Source organism: Microtus oregoni, unplaced genomic scaffold (genome assembly GCF_018167655.1).
Source record: "Microtus oregoni isolate MIOR12 unplaced genomic scaffold, Mior012 000074F_ref0000038, whole genome shotgun sequence".
NCBI lineage: Eukaryota > Metazoa > Chordata > Mammalia > Rodentia > Cricetidae > Microtus > Microtus oregoni.
Genome location: NW_024544004.1, coordinates 7,646,711 through 7,654,092, shown reverse-complemented (window position 1 = coordinate 7,654,092; position 7,382 = coordinate 7,646,711).

Sequence of the window (7,382 nt, the reverse complement as noted above, 5' to 3'; positions counted from 1 at the left end):
AATTTCCTGAGAAACCGAAACACTGACTTCCATAGTGGTTGCACAAGATTGCATTCCCACCAGCAATGGATGAGGGTACCCCTTCCTCCACAACCTCTCCAGCAAAGGTTATCATTGGTGTTTTTGACTTTAGCCATTCTCACAGGTGTAAGATGATATCTCAAAGTTATTTTGATTTGCATTTCCCTGATTGCTAAGGAAGTTGAGCATGACCTTAAGTGTCTTTTGGCCATTTGAACTTCTTCTTTTGATAATTCTCTGTTCAGATCAGTGCCCCATTTTTTAATTGGGTTAATTAGCATTTTAAAGTCTTGTTTCTTGAGTTCTCTATATATTTTGGAGATCAGACCTTTGTCTATTGCGGGGTTGGTGAAGATCTTCTCCCAGTCAGTAGGTTGCCTTTGTGTCTTAGTGACAGTGTCCTTTACTTTGCAGAAGCTTCTCAGTTTTAGTAGGTCCCATTTATTCAATGTTGCCCTTAATGTCTGTGCTTCTGGGGTTATACATAGGAAGCGATCTCCTGTGCCCATCTGTTGTAGGTATTTCCCACTTTCTCTTCTATCAGGTTCAGTGTGTTCGGGCTGATATTGAGGTCTTTAATCCATTTGGACTTGAGTTTTGTGCACAGTGATAGATATGGGTCTAATATCATTTTTCTACAGGTTGATATCCAGTTGTGCCAGCACCATTTGTTGAAGATGCTTTCTTTCTTCCATTGTATACTTTTAGCTCCTTTATCGAAAATGAGGTGTTCATAGGTTTGTGGGTTAAAATCCGGGTCTTCTATACAATTCCTTTGGTCGACTTCTCTGTTTTTATGCCAATACCACACTGTTTTCATTACTGTAGCTCTGTAATAGAGTTTGAAGTCAGGGATGGTGATGCCTCCAGAAGATCCTTTATTGTATAGAATTGTTTTGGCTATCCTGGGTTTTTCTTATTTGTAAGAAGGATGTTGTGTCTTCTTTAAATGAACATTGCATTGTATCTGGTCGGCAGGATAGTCTTTTTCCCAATGTTAATTTTACCATCTATAATTTTTAAATGCCTTTCAATTTTATAGGATGTTTTTCTTCAGAAATTAGAAGTTTACTTTCTCTTTCTTGTTTATGTTTAACACAAGATGTTTTCTTTCCTTTGATTCTATTGTAAATAGAATTCTGTCCATGATATCTTTCTGAGGTGGCTTTGATGTTCGTATATAGAAAGGCTGTTGATTTTTGTAAGATAATACTTTCTATGCCATGCTTCTAGAACTGTTGACTCTACTACGTGTGTTCTGATACAATTTGGTATGTTTTAGGCATAAGATCATGTCATCTGAAAATGGGGATAATTTAATTATCTTTTTATAGGTGTGTGATTTTAATATCTTTCACCTTCTGTATTGCTTGCTGTAATGCATCCAGCATGACATTTTAAAGGAGTGGAGAGAGTGGGCACCCTGCCTTCTTCAAAATTTTAGTAGTTTTACTTGCAGGTTTTCAAACGTATATATAGGATGGTGTTGGCAGTATGTTTATCAGAGACAGTTTTTGATATTTTATAGTACATTCTCTCCATTTCTACTATCTCTGAGAATTTTAGCTTGAAATTATGATGTATTCTGTGAAAGGTTTTTTCCTTCATCTGTTCAGTTAATCATGTGCTTTGTTGTGTAATTATATTTGATGATTCATTGTATTTATAGAACTTTGTGTGTGAAGCCAAGCCTGTACTTCTGGAATAAACACCTTAATCTTTGTGGATGATCTCCTTTATATCGGTGTGTGTTCTTGTTTCAAGTATTTTATTGATGAATTTTGCTTCTATGATTACTAGTTATGTTTTCCCAATGCACCAGTTAGTGCATGTGTGTGCATGCGTGTGTGCATGTGCGTGTGTGTGTGTGTGTGTGTGTGTGTGTGTGTGAGAGAGAGAGAGAGAGAGAGAGAGAGAGAGAGAGAGAGAGAGAGAAACTGTGTGTGCTTTGTTGGGAATTAAATTAATATGGCTATATATAACAAATTTGACTGTTTAAATTTCTATCTTTAAAATGATATGCCAAGAGAGTTTGGTTGCAATTCTTTAAAAGCATTGTGGTAAGACTAATATATCTTTTTTAGGATTCTCCCCATTGATTTTGATAGCAGTTGAATAATATTTCACTTTCACCCACCAGGGACAAGTGTCGCCCTTTCCCTGCATCATTTCCATTATTGATCTTGTATTCTGGCATCATAAGACAAAATCTCTACATAATTTTAATTTTATTTCCCTGATGGCTAAAGATATTGAACACTTTTAAGTGTGTCTCAGACATTTGTGTTTTACTTTCTGAGAACATGTTTTTTAGTTCTATAATCCAGGTTTTGAAATGGAATCATTTGTTTTCTTGATGTTCATTTTGCTGAGAAGGCAGAAAAATGAGGATTTCTGGCTTTGTTTCCTTGTAAAACTGACACCTTTGGGAAGTTTCTGGTTGTAGAAAGAACATATCTGCAGAAACAATGCATTCTGCAATTTGATGAAGGAAGATTATCTCTGATCACCATGAGAGTACAACCAACAATGACTGGTACTACATCTCTAGTAGTCTTTATTAAGTAATTAAGATTCAGAATACACCTAGAAATTACACTAGGTGATGAAAAGAACAATGATAGTTGCACATGTTTATGGAAACAAGCATGATTTATCTTCTACAGCTCAGGATGTAAGTTCAAGTAATCATTTTTGAGTTACCTCTCACATTAGGCAAACTTTACCCATGTTTTCACTGTGTGAATGGTGAGGTTTAGAACTTCTATGCCATTTGAAGGCTTAGCATCTTAGAAAGTAACTTCTGACAGTAAAAGCAGTAGTCATATTCCTTTTACCCCTAAAAAGAGACCACTTATAAATAATAAGTAATTGGAGACCAAGGGGCCAGCACTAAACATGAATACACATTAGAAACACTAAATGGACTCAGTTGGGCTATAAATTTCTCTGTCAAATTCCTCTCTCTAATCTAAATACATACACACACACACACACACACACACACACACACATTCACACATACTTTCAAATAAATACTTATATTCATGAAGAAGTTGAAGAAATTGGAGGAAGAGGTGCAGGCACAAGTATAGTAGCAATTATTTAGAGAATGGGGTGAAGTGATGTAAATGTACAATGAATATACAGAATTTTTATCAAACAATAAAGTATTTGTTCTGACGTCACTTTGTTTGACAAGACACACAAAGAAGGGTTAAATAACAGGTTTTATTCAACAAGAAACTATTTCATTGTTTCTTATTCATATCTGTTGCCTATGAATATTGAATGTACTTTGATTTTGTTATATCTTTAGATTTCAAGAGACTGAATGTAGCAACACAGTCTAATATCTTTTCCTTGTTCCAAGCCCTCAAAGAAGATTGCATTTCCTTTTTTATTTTGATGTAGCTAAATACATTCTAAATAGCCATTGTATTACAAACAGATAATTGCAATAACGACATGCATATTTATAGGGATTAGTGTATATGGAATATCATTCTCATGGATTTATTCATCAAATGTAACGGAGTCATATGTATACTATTAAAGCATATCCTGATTCATTTGATTACTGAAGTCATTTAACAACAGATAATCTCCTTACGTGTGTTATTGAAAACATATTTTATCCTCTGTTTTAAATAATGTGTAACATTGAGGCAGACCCAAAGAGTTTGTTATGTGAAATCTTTTAGTGTGTTAGGACCATTTATCTGAAAATCACAATTTTCAGCTGGAGGTTAATGAGAAGCACAATATACAATTCACTTCTGCAGAGTTCTCCAGTAATTGTAATATTTTCAATTTGTTACAGTAGGTTTTAGTAATGTAGATATCATGTTACACTAGAGTGTTGATTTTAATTAGCTTACTGAAATGTTATGTGGTTTTTCAAATTAGATCCTTTTCACAAGGTCTTTATTGCTTCTTGAAACATTTTATTTTTTCATTCAAAAAAAGAACAGCTCATAGATCATAGGAAGGGAAAAGAAAGGCAAGTCAGGAATTTGGAATGTGGTATGCTGACTTCACAAGCGAGGAAAAAAATTCATTTAAAAAGAAATGGTGATTTGTATGTGATACTGATTCCATGGTCAAGAGGATTTGATGCATAATTCTCATCTTGTCATCTGTGCAGCCATGAGAGCATAAACTAAACCATGGTTAAATAGACAGGGAAGTTTTCTTCCTTGACAGTGTCTGCAAAATTAAATATAACAATATAGAGTATGGAGAACAGATTGTATATAAACAGATCCTCTCCTAGAAATCACCAATACCTTGCACTTTGAATTCTATAAAAGCAATGTTGACAGGAAATAATAACATCCTTTAGCCCTACATGACAATTTATGTTGAGAGGTTTCAAGGAATATACAGAAAAGATCAACATGCTTGTACCTTATCTGTGACAAATCATATGCCATAATCATAAGTAAAGTAAGATATTTCAAATATCATGATACATTTTCTTGATGGCATATTCCTCAATATAGAAAGCATTAGCAATTCTGAATAAGATAAACATCCTTCATACTGTTTTATAAATAAAAATATGCTATCCTTCATTTTTGTCACTGTAAGATTCTCAGTTTTAAAAGACAAATAATAACCTGTCTTCATAATTTTGAGTTCATTTTTTTCCTTGGTGACATACTTATCTCTAATTTTTTATGTAATAAGCACAAATCCATTCAAATATCAAGATGGTTAGGCATGGCTTCTGCTTCTGCTCACCTACAGAAGGTTGTTATTTAGGACAAGTTCCTGTAAAAGAACTTGAATGGGGTAAGGATTGACAGAAATGTTTTCATAGGAGTATGAAAACAGCTCCCCAGGGATTGTTGCTGGAAATAACAACACTCGATCAAATGACACTCAAAATGGTAGGAACTTTGGGGAAATAATATTTACTCTATTCTTCCCAGTGAGGAAAAATGAACATAAACTCTTCCAATAGTTTCCCTTTGCCTCTAGTCTTCAATGACCATGCTACTCAAATTACAATACAATGTAAAAGTTGGTCCACAAAACAAATGGATAGTCATTTAGTGGACAGGAGTGTGGAAATACCATGATACTGTACTTAGAGCATGAATATAACTTAATCCTCATTCGCAGCGTGATAATTTTCTTACTATATCAGAAAACCCACTCCCATTCTTACCAACAACAAAAATCAGGTTTCTGATCTAGCCAGTTCTATCCATCCACATTCTTACTGGTAAAGACTATGTTCTCTGGTGTTACATGCACAGGATCAAATCTATTGTGACCTTCAACTGTAATGAGGGACACATTTCAAACTCAGTGTCACTCATTTTTCTACTTTGTTTGATGTCACCTGTTGACTAAACATAAATATTGACCCCCCAACTCTAGCAATCATCTCTGATTCACTATCAATATGACATATGTGTGCAAAGATATTCCTATAGCCATTCATTTTGCATATCTCACTATAATATGGTGACCAATCTTTCCCACTCTTTAAACTTGACAGTGAATCCTACATACAAACACTTTCCGTTTTCTCTGAATTCCTTGTGTCAAGACCTATGGAATCACTCTGTTGGGTATTTCTTTCCCTTTCAACCAGATCCAAAAGGTTACTTGTCAGTTTCCTGACAGTGTAAAACTTTGGTGTCATACCATTGTAATACCTGGTGGGCAAATGGATACATATGCAAAAAGAGACCATACTAATTAGAAATATGCACAAAAGTTTTCATCTTGTAAGATTATGGATTGAAAATATAAGAATGAATAATTTAAATTTACCAGACATTCATATTGTGTATGAGTCTGTCTCTGTGTGTGTGTTTCTGTATGCATATGCTTCTCTCTCTCTCTCTCTCTCTCTCTCTCTCTCTCTCTCTCTCTCTCTGTGTGTGTGTGTGTGTGTGTGTGTGTGTGTGTGTGTTATTTCTACTTATAGACACTGATTAAATGATAAAAGTGTTTCATGGGAAAATAAAAGGATATTAGGATCTAATCATTTTCTATTACAGCACTGCTTTTCAATATCCATGTAAGGTTAAGAAAGCATTATACTTCCCAGAAGAATGCACCCTCTCTTCATTTAAGATCAAACCAAAAGTCATACTGTGTGTAATTCAGTTGAATAGTGTCGCTATTATTTTAGCAATTTTTTTCAAAATTTAAACAGTCTGAAATTCTTAAACAGATTTTCTCCTAACTGCTTTTCAAAAGTGAAGTTTATCATCCAATGATTCAAATGTTATGATTTCTACAAAAATATGAGAAAAGGAAACTTTAAAATAGCACTGCTAATTTAAATCCTCTATGAATCCAGGATGATGGATAATGCCTGTAATATAAGTACTTGTTTGCCTCAGGCATGAAATTTTCAAGGATGTTTGAGGCCCCTGAGACCTTTTAGTGAGTGGCAGGCCTGTCCAAAAACAAACCAAGATACTGTATGAAAGAAAAGACACTGAATATTATCTAGAAGTAAATTTTCATGCAGGAAACTATTTGGAGATATTTTGTTAGCATTACATCTTCAGGTAATAGTGTTCTTCTCCATGTAAACTTCAGATGACATAAAATGTACTCTGACTTTGTAGCATATCTCAGCTGGTTGGAAGGATTGATAAATTTCCAAGTAACCAAAATGGTTCTAAGTTTATGTACCTATGAGTGGCTGAAGTGTCAGCAAGAATGTGCTCACTCATAATGCTTTTGTTCTTAGAGGAAGCTCCCAAATCCCATACTTACACTGGGTTCTATATTTGCCATCTTCTTGGCCTATACCCAACAACTTTGGTGTTTGAACATTGACCATTTGCACTAAAAATCAAACAGAGAAAACATAGTTTATTGTGTTTATTCTTTGAATTCATATTAAAGATCTCCAAGTATTATAATTAGCTTGAAATTTTAGTATCTCTGAACAGTGTTCAGAGCTAGAACAGATGAGTCTATATTTACTTCACTTTTGTAATTCTTGTTTAGAAAATATTCCGTTTGTAATCGTACATATGAATTACTTTATTTTTGGCAATCTGCCAAGTGCTATGAATGCTCTAATGGATTCCTTGTCTACATTTCACTATTTACTGAATATGATTTTCTACACATTAATTCTTTTGTTATAGTACAACAATAATATATACACAGGATTCCATGAATGTGTTTTAAGTGTTTTTATGCCTAACCTAAAGCTACAACTGTGGCTAGAACATAGAAATGGTTCTAAGTATTTTAAGTTCTCTATGGTGTTATGCACTCTTTCATTGAACATAGTCATCCAAATGTCAGAGAGAGAATCTTTGAAACTAGAGCACCAGAGACATGGATTTGCAAATTAGATTTTTCTGACCTATTTG